Below are 20,327 nucleotides of genomic sequence, written 5' to 3' on the forward strand. Positions count from 1 at the left end.
GGACGCTTCTTCAAAAGTCGTAGGAGCAGCTCTTCATCAGTGGATTAGGGAAGCTGAAGAATCTGCCGAATTCAATAACATGCTCATATACGGATGCGGGAACCTTATAAACCATGCAGGTAAAATTTTGGGCGGGATTTCTCACTTAGGAGCGACGTAATCGCCGGTTAAAACTGTGCTGTAGCTGACACTGACGATGCGAGCGGAGACCGGAAACCGCGGAGTAGGGACGTCAGCACTATTGTTCTGCTCCTTCACAGTCTCCGCGACCATGCCTGACCGCGCTTGTTTCTGCGTGCGTGCCGTCATAATCTGCTTCGCTCGACCCTGCATTCCTTTGTTTATGTGTATGTAGAGTGTTAGTTGACTTGCACATCATCAATTGAAGTGGTGGGCCGATCATGCCGGTGTTCTGTGCAGCCTATGGTTGCACGAGCACCAGCGGCCACGATGAAGTTCCATTGCTTCCCTCAAGACAAGAAGCTTGCAGCTAAGTGGGAGGCTGCTGTGAATCAAAAGAATTTCAAGCACTCAAGAATGACAGTACTGTGTTCTAACCACTTCCGTGATGACAGTTACTACTACAGTTTATCAAGAATGCGTGAATGAGTGAGAGTATGACTTGCTGCTAGCAGGCTTTCTAAACGCAGCATGAAAAGGTCGGGGCAACGAACGCACAAAGGCGGGACGAGTGCGGGTGGACAGATGGTAACTGGTATTGAAAGACCTTATGAATACACGAACTCGTCCAAACCTGGATTTTGATTTACTGCTAGCTCCTTCATGTTAGCACGCTGAACGGAAGGTACATGTTTATCTCCCACGTTTGACGCAGGTTTCCTCACAAATCGCCGTTAATTTTCTATCTGCACGTGTGTTGTGAAACGGCCTACGTGCAGCTACCATAACGCAGTGCAATTGTAAAGTTTGCATATGTTTGAAAGCCAGCGCACACCAGGACGCTGCACTCACTCTCGCACACGGAGAAATCGGCTGTCCCATGCAGCCAACGAAATTTGCCGCCTTTACGGCTCCAGTTATAAGTAGTGTGCGGATGGCATGCTGATGAAGGTCACTACACATGCTACAAGGGCCGGGAAACTTTTCCCACGTGTAAACCGTCTGTGTAGATTGCCGATAGCTTTGAGGCAGAGCACAAATGCCGATGATCGCATCCCTGCTTACGTTCCATGAGGAAGCATGCAGGAACATAACAGTACAGTTGTTTGCCCGCAAACGAACTCACTGGATCGCTGAATACAGCTTTGCAAAAAACTTACTCACCAAAGAACATTTCTAACGCAAGGAGATGCTAACATTTCACTTTCGTTCGCGTCGAAAGCAATGCTTGCTACCAGCATCTTTTGCTTCTTGGAGAGCCCAACTGCGTAGTACATGTAGGGTGCAATGCCGAACTCCTCAGAGAAATGCAAGCTCTCGAAATTGACCATTACCGTCTCACCAAACCAGAGCGCCAAACCACCTTGAACCGTGCTTCATGTGTGGCGGCAGCGGTCACTCCGGACGAACACCATTGTTGATGTCATGAGGCGCCCGACCAATCATAGGTGGAGACGAGGCGTGCGAGCTGCCCCGAGTCTGCTGCTGCCCTTTCCGTCCAAATAAATTCTGTTTGTGCTTTCTTTTACTCAATTTCTATGCGATATTCGAATTCGGAGGGTTGAACACCATTACGTACAGCTCTTCACTCATTTTTTCTGCAAGACTCTTCAGCTTCCCTTTAATAGTGCATGGGCCCCCATGTCCTTCTTTTCTTGCAAGTTATGTGACACTGAATGCCAATACAATACTTTCGGACGGGAGTTCCTCACGGCCTACCTCACAGTGAAGCATTTCAAATACTTTCTGGAAAGGCAACAATTTATAATTCTTACCGACCACAAACCACTTGTTTCGGCTTTAAGTTCCTGCAGTGTCACCAATACTCCTAGAGACCTCCAGCCCCTTGCTTCTATTGCCGAATTCACGACAGACATAAGCTACATCATAGGCAGCCTTAACAGGACAGTGGACGCTCTCAGTCGTATTACCATCAACACTACGACAAGGTCTGTCCACCTTTCCTTGTTTTCACTCATGGTGGCTCAAGTACTCAAGCATGCATTGATGAAGTTCCACGACTGTGATCTTCTACATCCCTTCGCTTGTAAACTTTCCCGACCCCGACGTTACACTCTGGTGCGATGTTTCACCTAACAGTACCCCCATTCATGTTCCTGCTCTTCTTCATCGTGCTGTTTTTCATAGGCGCTGACTACAAGGGGGGGGGGGGGGGGGGGGGGGCTCCGCGGCCAAAGCTTTCTCAAGAGTTTTCCGGGGGAGGGCTGAGCCCCCCCTCTTCCCGGCAATTCCGAAGCCTACTCCCCCCTCCCCCCACACACACACCTAAAGTGAGCTCGATGTGACAAAGCTCTTTCTGCGCAGTTGGGCGACTTGAGCGTTGTAAAGGTTTTTAGATGTGTAGATGATTTTTTGGTATTTTTAGATAGATCACTACTTGTTCCGGCTGCCAGTTCTCATGCAGATCGCTGTTTTGACTGTTCAAACCCTAGTGTTGACAGTATTCTTGCCTCATTCAATGAGTATTATAGGCCACTTACGTTCACCACTGAATTTCCTGCGCAGGGAAATATCAGGTTTCTAGACTTGCGTTTGCATTTCAAAGCTGAACATGTGTGTTGGGTATAAGAGCCCAGAGCTAATAAGCCGCCCTTGAGGTACAGTTCTACACACTCAGAACTCATAAAAAGAAGTATCGTACGTTCTTTCTTGTCATGCGCTCTTTCTAAGTCATGTGCTCACTTGCTGGATGAAGACCTTACTAAGCAGGTGGCTCATCTGGAAGCAGCGAACTATCCGAGACATATCATTATCTCGGTTGCTGAAAGCCTGCATCATTGAAGGAAGCTAACATCACGCATGAGTGATGAGCAGAGAGCGGATGACGAAAGAGAGAGCAAAGAAAGGGACAAACAAAAGGTGGCTGTAATACCCTACTTTCATAAGGTTTCCCACAACCTAAAAAAGGTTGGGCAACGGTCTGGTGTAAACATTGTTTTTACAGCACCTAACAAACTCTTGAGGTTGAGTGTGTTCCGCTGTCCCATGAGGAAACGAAAGCCAGGTTGTGCTAACGCGCACAAGGATCCTTTTTTACATGCACTCGCAATGTGGTGTACAAGGTTCCACTTTCATGTGGGAAGTACTACGTGGGCCAGACGGAGAGATGTTTAAACGTGCGTCTGGCGGAGCATAGTAATAAAGTGGAGAGCATCGCAATAGATGAGCATCTGGCTGCCCATTGTAGAAAATGTGACGCGAAGGCACCATGCTTCCCTCTCTTAAAACAAACTGTTGTTGTCTATTGCCACAGGAATAAGATAATGAGGGAAATTGTCGAAGCAGCTGAGATAGCTAGAGCAGGTGATGATTGTGTTAGCACACTGCCTATTCGTTTATCAAAGAAAGAGCTTGAATTATTGGGCATAGTAGTCACATAACTGCTTTTCCTCCTTCCCTTCAGTGTGTCTGTTGCAGTAGCGTTCCAGTGAGTATATATATATGCTCACCAGCTGCAATAAATCAATTGATGAAAGTTAGCGCTTGTCCCGTGTTCCTGCTTTGTCCTAGTGTCATTCTTGTGCTATGTATCCCAGTTTGTATGTATGCCACCAACACGCCCAAACTTCTTCCCTCCTCAAGTGTCATTACTAGAGCATTTTCACCCATATCATTTGAGGTTTCTTTTGACCTGCCTTGACCTTTTCACTTAGAATTTTATTGTGGCTAATAGCTTACTGCATCATTGTTGCCGCGGACATGCGTGGCTTTTAATTCACACTTTCACTTTATTTCTGCAAATCGTGACAATAGGAGGACAAGCGCATTAGAAGCACCAGCGCTGACTGCCTCATCCGTATTTTCTCACTTGAATATTGTTTTAAATTTACACTGTAAACACTATGCACATACACGATATATTTAAACATATTGACACGTGTACTTATATTTATCGGGCGACCACGTTTCGCCGCCTAACAAATCTTATCGCACAGCGCGGGACGCGCCTGCATGTATCCGAAGTTTCTAGAAAGTTATCGATGCTTCTATCCGCTGTATGTTGTCGCCGGACCTTGTGTTATCTGATTTCATCACGTGACGCGAATGGTGTAGAACTTTGTGGAAGGCACGCGGGTCCCAACGATTAGTCTGGAATATTCGATGACTGCTGTATAAAAGCTGACGCGCTGGACCCGCTGATCAGATTTTCGACGATCGCCGACTGTGTTCGCCGCTCTCGTTGTGCTTTAAGTGTAGCCTGTTTTGTGGGCACAGGTTCGCCCAATAAAAGCTAGTTTTGCCTTTCACAGTATTGCTACTGTGTTCTTTGCCGTCACGACCACGTGGCATCTGGTGGAGGTGCTTTTGGTCCATGTACCGGACGCCCCCGACAAGCCGTGATCCAAGCTCGGACCGTAAAGAGAGCACCAACGTAGTCACGGACCATCGAGTAAGCCGTCGTCTACAACAGCTGCCCCCGGAACACGGACTTCTAGCTGAGAAGACCAAGAAGATCGTGGCCAAGACAACCCCAATGGCTGCCCCAGCGACCCCCGTTGTCCTGCAACAACCTCGGGACCCACCGACCTTCCATGGAGCAGCAACTGAAGACCCGGAATCCTGGCTGGAGACGTACGAGCGAATCGCGACTTTCAACAACTGGGACTCCGACGACAAGTTGCGGCATGTATACTTCGCCCTAGAAGACGCCGCGAGAACGTGGTTCGAGAACAGAGAGTCGACATTGACAACATGGGACCTGTTCCGTACCGGCTTCCTGCGCACCTTTACAAGCGTCGTGCGCAAGGAAAGGGCCGAAGCTATGCTGGACGCCCGAGTGCAGCTACCTAACGAGAACGTCGCCATATTCACGGAAGAAATGAACCGCCTGTTCCGCCACGCCGACCCGGATATGGCCGAAGAGAAGAAAGTCCGCCTTCTCATGCGTGGCGTGAAGGAAGAACTTTTCGGCGCAATGATACGAAGTCCACCGAAGACCGTAGAAGAGTTTCTTCACGAGGCCACCAGCATCGAGAAGACACTCGAAATGCGGAACTGGCAATTCAACCGCCGCACGAACTCTACCAACTACACAGGAATTCAGTCACTGGCCACCGACGACCTGCGCGAGACTATCCGAGCGGTCGTGCGGGAGGAACTACAAAAGCTGTTCCCGTCACCGCAGCCTCAAGTGGCTTCGATTGCCGACGCCGTACGTGAGGAGCTCCAACAACAACTCGGAGTAGCCCCTGAATCGCCGCAGGCTCAGCCGCAAGCGATGACATACGCCGCTGTAGCCCGCCGTCACGTTCCCCCTCCGCGCCCACGGCAGGGCCCAGTGACGACACAGTTCCGTCGTCCACCACCAACCCCGCCGCCAGCACGCCAACCCGTCACCCCACGCGGCATTCCAAGGAAGACTGACGTTTGGCGCGCCCCTGACCATCGCCCGCTTTGCTATCACTGCGGAGAAGCCGGGAACATCTACCGCCGATGCCCATACCGGGAGATGGGACTCCGAGGGTTCGCCGTGAATGCGCCGCAACCACAGATTGGCGAACGACCTCGCGATATCGCCGACTACCTCGCCGCCACTCAGTGGAGCCCTCGACGACCGTCCCGTTCGCCGTCACCAGGCCGTTACCTGTCGCCGCAGCGCCGACCATACACTGGCCCAGCCCGGGGCCGGTCTGCGAGCCCATATCCGGAAAACTAAAAGCAGCAACCGATGGAGGTGCGGTTGCTGTTCGTCGAACTGACGAAGATCCTCCGCCGCCGACGAAGACGACAAAGAAACCATCTCGACGACCTAATGACGACACGCCGCCGTCCCGACGAAGTCAGGAAGCCAAGACTACACCGACGAAAGATGGCTTGACGATGCGACGTACCAGCTTCAGTTCAACACGACGCAGCCGTGATCCGACGCCAAGACCTAACTGCAACGCCAGACAAAGAACCACCGACCTCGACGTGCTTCTCGACGGCCACGCAGTTACCGCCTTAGTGGACACAGGGGCCGATTACTCCGTAATGAGTGGACACATCGCCGCCCAGTTGAAGAAGGTTAAGACCGCATGGGAAGGCCCTCAAATTCGGACCGCTGGAGGACACCTCATCACGCCGACTGGAATATGCACGGCAAGAATAACCATTCATAAACGGACTTACCCTGCCACTTTCGTTATCCTCCAACAGTGTTCACGAGACGTCATTCTCGGTATGGACTTCCTGAACCAACACGGCGCAATCATCGACCTGCAGTCGAAGTCTATAACGCTGTCGGAAGATAAAGCGACACCGCCGGAGAGCCCTCGTAGTCGCCACGCCTTGAGTGTGCTCAAAGATCAAGTGAGCATCCCACCTCGCTCCAGCATTGTTATTTCGGTCGGCACAGAAACACCCGCTGACGTAGAAGGCGTCATCGAAGGCGACCAACGTCTATTGCTAGACCGTGAAATTTGCGTCGCAAGAGGGATCGCTCGACTGCATGGAGGGAAAACTGAAGTGTTGCTGACAAACTTCAGCCAGGAGTTCAAGCACATCAACAAGGGCACGACGATCGGGTACATTGAGGAAATTCTGGAAACCAGTAATGCGTTTGTCCTCTCGGATTCCGCCGCATCTGCCCCGACGACCATGGTTCCCGAACCAAACTACGACATTAATCCAAGTCTCCCCATGGGCAAGCAGCAACAGCTCAGAAGTCTGCTCCGACGATACAAAGCCTGCTTTTCGACATCATCGAGGATTCGACAAACACCAGTCGCCAAGCATCACATAATCACCGAGGAGTGCACTCGACCACTCCGCCAGAGCCCTTACCGAGTTTCGCCGCGAGAACGTGAAGCTATAAGAGAACAAGTAGACGAAATGCTGCGCGACGACATCATCCAGCCGTCGAAAAGCCCGTGGGCGTCCCCTGTTGTCCTGGTGAAGAAAAAGGACGGAACCCTACGTTTCTGCGTCGATTATCGTCGTCTGAACAAGATCACGAAGAAGGACGTATACCCCCTCCCACGGATAGACGACGCATTGGATCGGCTCTGCAACGCTAAATACTTCTCGTCGATGGACCTCAAGTCTGGCTATTGGCAAATAGAAGTCGACGAAAGAGATCGCGAAAAGACCGCCTTCATCACCCCGGACGGCCTCTACGAGTTCAAGGTTATGCCATTTGGACTGTGCTCGGCGCCCGCAACGTTCCAACGGGTGATGGACACGGTTTTAGCAGGATTGAAGTGGCAGACCTGTCTCGTTTACTTGGATGACGTCGTTGTCTTCGCCGGCAATTTCGACGATCACCTTAGGCGGCTTGCAACAGTACTAGAGGCCATCATGTCATCAGGACTTACTCTCAAGCCGGAAAAGTGCCACTTCGCTTACCAGGAGCTTCTATTTTTAGGCTACGTCATCAGCAAATCTGGAGTCCGCCCCGACCCGCAGAAGACAGCTGCCATCGCAAAGTTCCCACAGCCCATCGACAAGAAGGCAGTGCGTAGATTCCTTGGCATGTGTGCCTACTACAGGCGCTTTGTCAAGGACTTTTCACGCATCGCGGAGCCGCTAACCCATCTAACCAAATGTGATGTCGAGTTCAAGTGGGAAACGCCGCAGGCCGAAGCATTTCAAGAACTCAAACGACGCATGCAGTCGCCGCCCGTACTTGCGCACTTCGACGAGCACGCCGATACCGAAATTCACACTGACGCCAGTAGCCTAGGCCTCGGTGCCGTCCTAGTCCAGAGAAAAGATGGACGTGAACACGTGATAGCTTACGCTAGCCGGTCGTTGTCAAAAGCGGAAGGCAATTATTCTACAACCGAAAAGGAATGCCTCGCCATCGTTTGGGCTACAGCGAAATTTCGCCCTTACCTATATGGCAGGCCATTCAAAGTGGTCAGCGACCATCACGTGCTGTGTTGGCTAGCTAACTTAAAGGACCCTTCAGGACGGCTGGCACGGTGGAGCCTCAGACTACAAGAATATGACATCACTGTAACATACAAGTCCGGACGAAAACACTCAGATGCCGATTGCCTATCACGCGCCCCCATTGACCCGCCGCCGCAAGATGACGAGGATGACGACGCCTTCCTTGGCATAATAAGCGCGGAAGATTTCGCCGAACAACAACGAGGGGACCCGGAGCTAAAAGCCCTAGTCGAGTATTTGGAAGGGCACACCGACGTTGTCCCTAGGGCATTTAAGCGTGGATTATCTTCGTTCACGATTCAAAACAACCTACTCGTGAAAAAGAACTTCTCACCAGTCCGCGCCAACTACCTTCTTGTTGTTCCGTCGGCGCTGCGTCCAGAAGTACTGCACGCCCTACATGACGATCCGACCGCTGGGCACCTCGGTTTCTCCCGAACGCTATCGAGGATACAAGAAAAGTATTACTGGCCGCACCTAACCGCCGATGTCGCCCGTTACGTCAAAACATGCCGAGACTGTCAGCGACGCAGGACACCACTGACAAGGCCAGCGGGATTACTACAGCCGATCAAGCCTCCTCACCGACCTTTTCAGCAGATCGGGATGGACTTGTTGGGACCGTTTCCGACATCAACTTCCGGAAATAAGTGGATTGTTGTAGCGACGGACTATCTCACCCGCTTCGCTGAAACTAAAGCTCTACCGAAAGGCAGCGCAGCCGAAGTGGCGAAATTTTTCGTCGAGAACATCCTGCTGCGACATGGTGCTCCAGAAGTCCTCGTCACCGACAGAGGAACGGCTTTTACAGCAGAGCTCACGCAAGCCATTCTGAAATACAGCCAGACAAGTCACAGGAGGACAACTGCCTACCATCCACAGACGAATGGTCTCACGGAGCGCCTGAACAAGACCCTCGCCGACATGCTAGCAATGTACGTCGACGTCGAGCACAAGACGTGGGATGCGGTCCTGCCGTACGTAACATTCGCTTATAACACGGCGGTACAAGAAACAACACAGATCACGCCATTTAAGCTGGTTTACGGCAGGAACCCGACGACGACGCTCGACGCTATGCTGCCGCACGTCACTGACGAGGAAAATCTTGACGTCGCTTCCTATCTCCAGCGCGCCGAAGAAGCTCGACAGCTCGCCCGCTTACGGATCAAGAACCAGCAGCGTACCGACAGCCGACAGTACAACCTGCGACGACGCTTCGTCGAGTACCAGCCCGGCGACCGTGTTTGGGTATGGACCCCGATACGCCGACGAGGACTAAGTGAGAAGCTACTGCGACGCTATTTCGGACCCTACAAGGTTATCCGGCGTATTGGCGCACTGGACTATGAGGTCGTGCCAGACGGCATTTCGAATTCACAGCGGCGCCGCGCACGATCTGAAGTGGTCCACGTGGTGCGCCTTAAACCCTTTTACAGACGCTGACGAACTTCCTTATTTTGTTGTCTTCTTTGTTACGAGTGCTTTTCCTTATTACTTTCGTTTGTTTGCAGCATCGGGTCGATGCTTTTTAAGAGGGGGGTATTGACACGTGTACTTATATTTATCGGGCGACCACGTTTCGCCGCCTAACAAATCTTATCGCACAGCGCGGGACGCGCCTGCATGTATCCGAAGTTTCTAGAAAGTTATCGATGCTTCTATCCGCTGTATGTTGTCGCCGGACCTTGTGTTATCTGATTTCATCACGTGACGCGAATGGTGTAGAACTTTGTGGAAGGCACGTGGGTCCCAACGATTAGTCTGGAATATTCGATGACTGCTGTATAAAAGCTGACGCGCTGGACCCCCTGATCAGATTTTCAACGATCGCCGACTGTGTTCGCCGCTCTCGTTGTGCTTTAAGTGTAGCCTGTTTTGTGGGCACAGGTTCGCCCAATAAAAGCTAGTTTTGCCTTTCACAGTATTGCTACTGTGTTCTTTGCCGTCACGACCACGTGACAATATACACATGACAAATTTCCTTATATTTTTGCAAGAGACGGAGGTAGCCAATTAATAATTATTTCTAAAAGTATGTACAGCCTATACCCAGAGAATGAATATGTTGCTGTATGTTCACCTCGCTTCAGATTGCTTTGCGTGCTTTTTTGACTCTGAAAAAGACCTATAGACGTCAGTGACCCCTTCGGCAGAATATTTTATCAATGGCATGTGAAATGTACGTGAATGATATGTGTCTCAGTATTGCTTCTCTTTCCCGTAAACAATGCTAACGACTCATGACAAAAGACCATTTCTAATAATTTACAATATTTATTAGGGATGGAAATATTATCACTTGTATGCAGAGGTCATAAATAAATATATATATATATATATATATATATATATATATATATATATATATATATATATATAGGGTGTCCCAATGAACTATAATTCACGAAGACTTAAAAAAAGAGAGCAATGCATTACTCGAAAAAAATCGAGTGCATATTGTTTCCAGTACAGTGGAGTAGCTGCCAGTAATTTTTTCGTTACTGAGATTTAGTTAGGTCATTATAATTAATTATCTAACTCAAGATGCACTATCCTAATTATCAAAGTGTCAATGAGGTATTTGTAGGCGTAACTGTGTAGGATAACTGTGGTAGTTTCAGCGACGTACTAATTGTGTACTACTTTTAAATGATTGATAAACAAACTCCGCAAAATATGGAGAATACCATGTGACTGCGCTACCACCCGCATCATAAAGCAGCGCCCTCGAACATGCTCCATCTGAGTTAGACAGGACGAAATAAAGAAAATAAAGAAAAACATCATAATCGAACTAGTGTCTTATCTGCCGCGCCCTGGCCGAATTAACACGTTGCATTTGGTGTTAGTTGGAAACAAGCTGTGATAGCTGTAGTCTTAGCGTAGCTAAAGTGCATGGATATATTTTTTTTTTTTTTTTTGCTGCAAAACCTGTCACCACAAATGCGAACTGACAACATCAGTACAAGGGCTTAAAGGTGCGTTTTCTTTCATCCCAGTCACCATGTCTTCCTCTAATGAGCAAAAGGAAAACAAGATCTTTGCCTTCGGAGCTGCAAATGGCAACAAGAGAAAGGCTGCAAATATATGGAAGTGTTGTGCTAGACTAAACGCATCGACTATCAATAGAAATTATGAAAATGTGAGGCAAACCGGCAGCATCAAGAAACAACGGTGGAGGATTGCATCTTTTAGGCCTAACCTAAGCACGGACGTTCTACCATTCATGGCCTCAAACCCTCATGCTAGCGTGCAGGACGTGGCCACCCAGTGTTGCAGCTAGGGTGGCGTTCTGGGCACGAAATCCACCAAGCCCATCGACTACGACGTCAAGTTGTAGAAAATGAAGCAAAAAGGGTTTATTAACATTAGTTCCATGGCTCCAGTACGGGAGCCCACTCCGTGCAGGAGCAAGTTAAACGTCTCAGTTCACATCAGGACCCTCTGTCCTCACTCTTGAAAAGTATGTGCTTTTAATCCTGTCGTCTTCGCTAGGCGAGTCGATTAGGGAATCTGAAGACTGCCCAGCAGAGAGAGAGTGTGGTTGTGAAGAGGAAGAGGCACTATTTTCTGCAAACGTTTAGGGAGAACGAACGACTCAGCACCTTGAGGAAGGGGAGGCGGACATAAAGATGAAAGAAAAAAAGAGAAGAGAGAGAGAAGGCAATCGCCAGAAGTACAAGTGGTCGTTCAATTTGTGATGCGGAATTTACGCCGGTTGCTATAATCAGTCCCATCGTCTTCGATCACACATTGACTGGACATCGTTACGTGGACTAAATCCTTGAAGGAGTGGTTGATGAGTTTCTCAGTGAAGTGCCGCTGTCACGTCTTCCACTTCTGTGCTATCGGCAAGATGGGGCACCAGCAAACAGCAGCAGGCGAGCACGAAACTGGCTGGATGCCACTTTTTATGTGTAATAGATTGGAAGGTACGGGCCTGTAAATTGGCCGGCGACTGGTCACCTGACCTCTCTACACTCAATGTCTTTCTTTAGGCTATTGTGAAAGATTGTGCTTACGTGATCAAGACGGACGTCAGATTAGCTCAAGGCAAGGATAACGGATGCCTGCCATAGAGTTCCAGCGTCGGTCATCAAGAAAGCCACTGAATATGTGATAAAGTAAACTCAGTACTGCGTAGCTGCAGAAGGAGACCTATTCAAACACGTCCTCTAGACAGCAGCTGATGTTCAACGGTCCTTAAGAATTCATAGCTAATAAGGGAAAACTGAAATCCGATGTTGTTTGTTATTTTTTGTACAGGAATCCCAATTGCCAATTCGGCTCATTTAGAAATGATATATTTTCTTTCTTTAACGCATCGGTTTTGCCTTTTCTCTGGATGTGCGTCGCTTCTCAGTCTATTTGTTTCGCTTGTATTTTTTGCCATGAACCTGTTTTTGTAGCACGCATATGCTTTCATGAAAAATAAAACCATCACTTTAATTTGCTTTTGGTCTGAAGCAAGTTTCTGGCGCGAAATATAGCTGCACGCTCATTCTTTCGATGCGGTGCGAGCAGAGCAGGGATACTGAAACATTCCACGCCTATTTCATTGCTTGTCGAATTTCGTGCGTGGTCAGAGTGGCGTTTTGGTCGCGTTATCAAGGCGCATTTGTTGTCAATGTGATCAGTTGCCCTTGAGGGATGGATAATAAGTGTGCCGTAGAAATGAGAGGAAGGAATAGCTGTGAAACGCGAAACCTGCTGTTGGTGCTCCTTCTGTACCATTATCAAGGTGACATTCTGTTTTTTCAGGTTTGCGAAAGGCATGCAGTTGCTTTCAACCAGCTTATTCGAGGGGGCTGCTTTATGATATGGGTGGGAGCGCAGTCACATGGTATTTTTCATATTTCGTTATGTTTCTTTGCCAGTCGGAAAAAATTGTACGCAATGAGTATTTCGGTGAAAACACCGCAATTACATGTCATTTGGGGGTGCCCATAAATGTCCCATTGACACTTTGACAATTAGGACACTACTTCTCGAGTTAGATAAATAATTGCAATTACCGAAATAAATCTCAGTAACAAAAGGTTAGTGGGCGGCTGGAGTAACACTACTGCTGGTGCATAGTTGGAGCACCCTGTATAATTCACTCAGTAACCGAAATGAGGCGAAGCCGGATTCACTCGAAATCAGAATCAACAGCAGTCATGCACTCACTGAAAATGGAAAGAAAGAGAAAGAGAGGCTGCAGTTTTGCCAGAAAAGCGAAGCAATATTAGTGATAGCCAATTATAACACAATTACACGAAGGAAGATTACACAAACAAGAGACACCAGATTCTTGGTGGTGCTAGAGGACTCGGGCTGTGAAACTGAACTGTCTCCAAGCTAATATGAGGTCTTGTAAATTTCCATATTCTCTGCCAGGTGATATATATATATATATATATATATATATATATATATATATATATATATATATATATATATATGCTGTTTTGGATACTAGAAGAGTTGATTGTTGGGCTAGTTGGTTTTCCACAACTGAACTAGCAACTTAGCACAAGAAAAACCACAGACACAAGAAAGTTGGAGATAGACAAGCGCTCAATCACTGCACTGCACTCAATCTGCCATCCAGGCGTACGTGCCATGCAACACTTTGTAACCGAATGTTACACCCGGCCACACATATGCACTGATACACACAAGTGGGTCTGCACTTGTACAGCCTGTCAATGTATCGAAGTGCAACGACACACCAAGACTCTAGTGGGCAAATTTCCTCTTCCGAATGCACGTTTTGATGCCATTCACTTGGACTTCACTAGACCTTTGCCACCATGCTGTGGTTATACTTATTTGCTTATGTGTAGTGATAAGTACACACAGTGGCCTGAAGCAGCTCAAATGCCTGACATACCGACGGAGACAGTTGCTCATGCTTTTTTGTCTACCTGGACTAGTCATTTTGGTGTGTCATAAAGTGTGACCACTGATCGGGGCAGACAGTTTGAGTTGGCACTTTTCACGTCTGTAACATCCCTTCTGGGTTGTGCACGCAATTGCACAACTGCTTACCATCCTGCATTTAACGGCATCGTCAAGAGGCTACATTGACACTTGAAAGTTGCACTGCCCACTCAGCCTCACGCGGAGGATTGGGTGTCGCACTTTCCAATCGTGCTGCTCGGCCTTCGGTCAACACTCCTACCAGAACTTGCCTGCTCTGTACCCGAGATGGTTTACGGCTGCACCATCCATTTGCCTAGTGACCTCGTCAACCCTGTATCTACGCAGAATGTTTCAGATCCATCTTCTTTTGTCCAGTGTCTGCGCATTTTCATGCATAACTTTCGTCCATTGCCAACATCTGCTCACATGAAAAAGCATGAAATTTTCCTACCCTCAGACCTGCAAACATTCTCGCACGTTTTTGTTCGTGTTGACATGCCTCGTTGTTCTCTCCAGCCCTACTACGACGGTTATTGCCCTGTCATCAAAGGTTCTGAATACCATTTCACAATTTTGCGCAATGGGCCTGAAGAGACAGTTGCTATCGCAAGGATCAAACTGGCTCCCATTATCAACCCCTCCATCTGACCACCTCTTCAAGTGACCAAGGCCACTTGTCTGCTGCAGGAGCCCATCTGTGGCGATATTTTCTTCTCCTTCTGCTGCGTCTCCAGTTTTAAACATTAGCGAGTAGTGGGGTATTGCATAAGAGATGAGGAAGAGTTAAAAAAACAATGCAGTAGTTCAAGTGAAGGGACGTACAAATAAAACCCCTGTGCTCTTAAATGTGCTTGGTGGCTCCACATATGTATGGATATATGTATATTTGTATCTAACCGTTTTCCCGCATACCTTGGTCACTGGGTTGTCTGCGGTCAAATGGCCAGTGCATCGGGCTTCTGTGCTGAGGTAACATTGGGTTCTAAACCAACCGTCAGATCAACTTGGCTCACTGAGTATGTGGCAATGTGTAGATACGTGTGAGGGTCTTGTATCTCACAGAAGTACCGAATGGGTTCGGCCTTAGCGAGCCACAGGGCTGTGTCAGCTGTCACCTCTCGTAGTCTAGCGCACCGCTGTATATACCATCAAGCTGCAAAAGGAGGGGCAATGAGTGCTATGCACGAAAGAAAACAGAGTACTTTCCTTTGTTAGCCGAAACCGTTAATTGTCTCCGGGGACACACAAAACTGCACAAACACCTGGACCTGGGCCGGCAAGGAAATCAAAGGGCTCCCGTGCCAAGGGTGAAAAATACAGAAAGGGCGCCGCTGGCATGTCACTGCAAGAGGATAGCTCCCCATGATACGCCACCAGGAAAAGTCCCTGCGGCTATGCTGCTTGCTCCTGTGATAACCAATGGGCCCACTTGCGAGAGCTCGGGCAATCTCCGTCGGCACTGACTGAGATTGGGCATTGATGCATGCACTGACAGGCACCAACGTGAGCTTGTCCGAACGTGATGCAAAAGCTTTCAGGTTGACGATATGGGCACAGCTGAGTTTTCCTGAAGGGGGATCCTTCCACAAGTACGCAAGCGGACACCAAACTTTCTCTACTCGGTATGGACCAAGCCACTTAATTAAACGCGAGTGAGGCTGAGAACCCCCTGATCACATTGCTAAGAGCGTGGTTGTGCTTCAGAACAAGATTGTATACATTGAATGAAAGATGGCGATGTTTCTGGCCATACTGAGCCTTCTGCTAGGCCCTGGCCAATACCAAACTCTGCCTTGCTCTACTGAGAGCATAACAAAGCTTATCTCAAAGTGCTGAAGCATAAGCAGAACAGTCTGCCTATGTCTAATTGCCAGTCTGATTTGCCAACTTCATTCCAAAAATGAAGAAGGCAGAAGAGAAACCAGTCGAAAAATTGTCGGCAGTTCGGATTGTGAACGCTAGTTCACTCAAGTGGACTGCCCCATCCTTCTGACTTCTTACAATGACTGCCAACATTGGTTTGAGTGCTATGAGTTCGCTCCATCAAATTGTACAGTGGATGGCAGGGTAAAGTAGTGCAGTGATTAATTCCTAAAGAACGGCACGTAGCACCAAACAGACGAGTGGTGAAATAGGACACATCCGTAATCAGGTTTTTCAGAAAGCCAAACTGACAAAACACTTCGTGTAGCCTCTGCAGTCCCGCTCGTGCTGTCACTTTCAGGAGAGGAAACAACTCCACCCATTTCGAAAAATAATGGACTACCATCAGGTGGTTGAACCACTGCTTACTTCTGGGGAAAGGCCCCATAAGATTGCAGTTGGCCACTTGTCATGGATGCTCACTGTGAACTGGTTTCATCAGCCAGGGTGGCTTGCCACCCCTTGATTTCACCGTTTGACATATGTGGTAGGAACGGCAATAACAAAAAATGCCATGCTTTATGCCGGGCCACGTCACAGTATGGCTCAGCTTTGAAAAAGCTTTGGAGCCACTCAAATGACTGGCCAAGGGCTCACCATGAGAGAATTGCAACAGTGCACTTCTCAGACTTTTGGGGATAACCACATTAAACGGGCCCAGTGACTCCTTATCGATGACTATGCATCCCAGCAGGAGCCCATCAAGATCCAGCAAATATGAAACCGCGGGCAATCAAGCGACACATGCTGGTTTTGTTCCCCTGTGCCTGCCGGATTTCTAGCAGTGTCTTGGTGCTCCGTCTCACCCAACACTGCACAAATACCCGGTCCTAGGCCAGCACGGGAATGAAAGGGTTCCCGCGCCACAGACGAAAAATACAGGAAGGGTGCCGCTAGCATGTCGCTGTGAGAGGATGGCTCCCCACAACACACCGCTAGGAATAGTCCCCGTGGCTATGCTACTTGCTCTTGCGATAACCAATGGGTTCTCTTGCGAGAGCTTGGGCAATTTCCATTGGCTTGGACCTGCAATAATTTCAATGCAGTGTAGTAAGATCACACATGAGTATTAGGCATCACATTTCAGCTTAATGTCTAAAGAAGAATAAACACACGGCATGTGCTCGCTGCATGGTCAAAGGCACCGTACGCGACCTCAAGTCCAAGACCCAAACAAAGGGGACCAGCAGACGAGAGAAAAACGTGTGCGTACCCATTGCTGTCCCAGAGAGACCTCCCTCACGCTCGCTCTGTTGACCTCTGGCAGCGGCGGCCGGCCACACGAGCGCCACCACCGCAGTAAACCTTCACAAGTGGAGCACCACCGTTGCAAACCACCACGAGTGGAGTGCCACTGCCAACAGTCAATATGAGTGAAAAGGTAGAGGCGTAGGAATGACAAAACAGGTGAATGCTGGCACAAAGGTGCTGGTGAGCAGCGTAATTCCCACAATGTGCCGCTCTTCAACTAACGTTTTTCACGCTGACATGGGTCACTGTAGACTGGGGACTGTTTAGGTAGTGCTGTTTGAGGAAACTCTTTGATGCTGATTTGGAGTAAGGGTATTGTTAGATTTGGGAGTTGTGGTCTCGGAGTCTTGCATAACATTGAAGGTCACTCTCTATCCCTACACCACCGATGCGTTTTGAAACGGGTAGCTGGCCTACACTACCGAGGCGTCACACAGAGGCTAGGCATTAGTGCAAGCTCTTGGGCCAGTTGGTGCATGATGAACTTGAAGAAAGGGGGTACCAGCGAAACACAAATGACTAGCACACGAGGAAAAGGCGTTAGACACAGAACGACGCTGGGCTTCACGAGCTAGCTACCATCTTGTCAGGCGTTACAGTTATTGTAAATATCCTGTAAATATATTTTGTACATCTATTTTACCAATAAAATTTTGGTGGTGGTTACGGGCTCAAGAGCAAGACGGATTTATGCAGCGAGCACGCCTTGGCTGCATCTCCAATGCCGGCTCAAGGCAAGGATGCTTCTGGCACGTTGGCACTTATGCCCACCGTCATTCTGGCCCAACCGCGTTACCCAGGAACCTTTTCTGGCACCGACGACATTGATCTTGAAGACTGGCTTCAACTGTATGAGTGAGTGAGTGCAAGTAACCATGGGGACCAGACCATCATGCTAGCTAATTTGATATTTTACCACACGAGAACAGCAAACGTCTGGTTTGAGACCCACGAGCAGGAACTTACCAGTGGGGACATTTGTAAACAGAATATCAAGGATTTGTTTGAAAAGCCCGTGGATGCCAGTGAGAAGCCCAAAAAGACCTCACTTCGTGTGTCCAGACGTGCACTGAGTCCTACCTCAAGTACATCCAGGAGGTGCGCACTCTGTGCAGCAAAGTGGATTTGACGATGTCAGAAGCTGATAAAGAAAACCATGTCTTTAAGGGCATAACAGATGATGCTTTTCACCTCCTTGTTTTTAAGAATTCTTCCACTGTGCAAGCCATAATTATAATATGCCGACGGTTTAAGCCAAGAGCTAGAGCTGCCGCACTGCTCACCCATTTCTCCACCTTCCCAACATGGATGCTAAGTTCACGTGAGAAGACCTCCGCAGTCTGCCCACACCCGACTGCTCTGATGACACTGCCCACATAATCTGGCGTGAAATAGAAGCCGCATCTCCTATCACAACCCCAACCCTTGGCCCCGACAATTGCCAGGTGACTGTCTCACTTATCCAGATCGGCATGTGCCAGGAATTGGCCAACGTTGGCTTGACCAACAGACGTCTGCTCAATATGCCTTTTGCGTTGTACTGTGGTGCGACCTTGGCGGGCTCCGCACCTTGACGGACATCTAAGCCAGCAACGACTCTGGCGCGAATTACAACCACAAGTCGTCGAAATATGATGATGGGATTTTGTGCAGTTACGACAAAACCCATCAGCGTGCAATGTGCCTCTGAATGAACATAATGCCCGTGACACGACTGCCACAGCATCTGCACATGTATTCCTATTCAGTTGTGCTCAATATGAATCCAAAACGCCTCGGAAGTTGAAATGCACGAACATGAGCACTCGCCAGCCGCCCACATCAAGTTCGAGCTGGCGTCAACTCTGCTCAGTGGAGGTTAGCCGTATTGTAGCAGTCGGGTCCATGCATTTGCCACTGTTAGACCTGCACTGCACTGCCAACAGGCTGATAAAAACTGACTTTATAGCTCAGTTTTGACCATAGTGGCCATAGTTCTTTAAAGGGGTGATACTGTGTGCAGAGTATTTATGCAACACAAGAAAATAATCTTTTTTAATATTGGCACGTATATGGACAACGCTCGCAGTTCACTTCAAGTACAGTAGAAGATGTGCACCGCTGACATGAAATAATGACGAAATCCGCAAAACATATATGAACACTTCCGATGCCCATATAAGAAGCGTTGTATCACACCGAGACGAAAAGGCAGGAGTGTCCTGGGCACTTCGAAAATGGCGAGAATGTGATACGACACAGTAGTCGCCGTCTTTTGGGAAGGCGGTTACTGCCAATTTTGACAGGTGTCTTCACTTTTTGTGATCATCAGCCAATAGTTTGTGTGTTCGATAGCGCATTGCTAGAGTAGACGCTGTGCACATATGTGCTCATTTATATAGCTACCAATTGAAAATGCTAATGCCTGCTGTACTCGCATGGCATTGAGTGATGTTGTTTACGCTGAAGTATCGAAAGGGCCATCACTTATTGGCTGTTTGGCATAAGAGGCAAACTGTGTTTCTTGGTAACTAACAAATTTGTTAGCATAACAATACACACAGATCTACCACTCCATGTACTTGCACTTCGTTTATGAAAGCGCCGGTGATCATGGAGACAGCCCTGAATCAAGAATGGTGATTCACCGTGGTGTTGGCACTGCACCGTGTCGCCGCTTCCCATTTTTTTTGTGCGTATTGTACTATGCTAAGAGTGGTCTACTTCAACTCGGTACGGCGAGGACAGAACTATAAAAGTAGTTTCCTTTGTTGTACTTGCTTATCCTGTGTTTCGGGTCCGCCAGTAGTGGACAAACTTGTAGGCTGCGCTAGGTCTAATGAAGCTGCGCTGAACGAGATTGACACTAGTACCTCAAGCTCGATGTAGATGGCTGGCAAGGGCTTGAAATTGCGCATTTCAATTTAGGAAGGATGTTTCGACTCAATTTGAGCATGAATAAATACATACACAGGCACAGCTGCATGCAACATTCGCATTGCCGGTGCAATGTTCTCATTTGGCGGCCAATCACACGGCAATCGGCACACTGGTTTTGTCGGCGTCATGGGCACGAAAGCCTGTCACACTATCACGACTCACTGCCATCGGTCATGTTTTTGGTTGTGCCTTCATCATACTAGTGTGACAATATAGGTCTCCCACTGACACAGTCTGTTAACTAGTTGGCCGAATGTTGGCTTTGGCATCAGGCGGACTTATTATGGACGCTGATGTTGTGTCAGCCT

General features: G+C 48.6%; 1 protein-coding gene across 5 annotated transcripts in view; it reads right to left on the reverse strand.

Annotated features, from left to right (window-relative positions):
- The window catches only part of Grip163 (gamma-tubulin complex component 6), a 478,650-nt gene that overhangs the window by 185,120 nt on the left and 273,203 nt on the right, over positions 1-20,327 (reverse strand). The window lies entirely within an intron of this gene.

The sequence above is a fragment of the Dermacentor andersoni genome, chromosome 9, assembly GCF_023375885.2.
Source record: "Dermacentor andersoni chromosome 9, qqDerAnde1_hic_scaffold, whole genome shotgun sequence".
Taxonomy (NCBI): Eukaryota; Metazoa; Arthropoda; class Arachnida; order Ixodida; family Ixodidae; genus Dermacentor; species Dermacentor andersoni.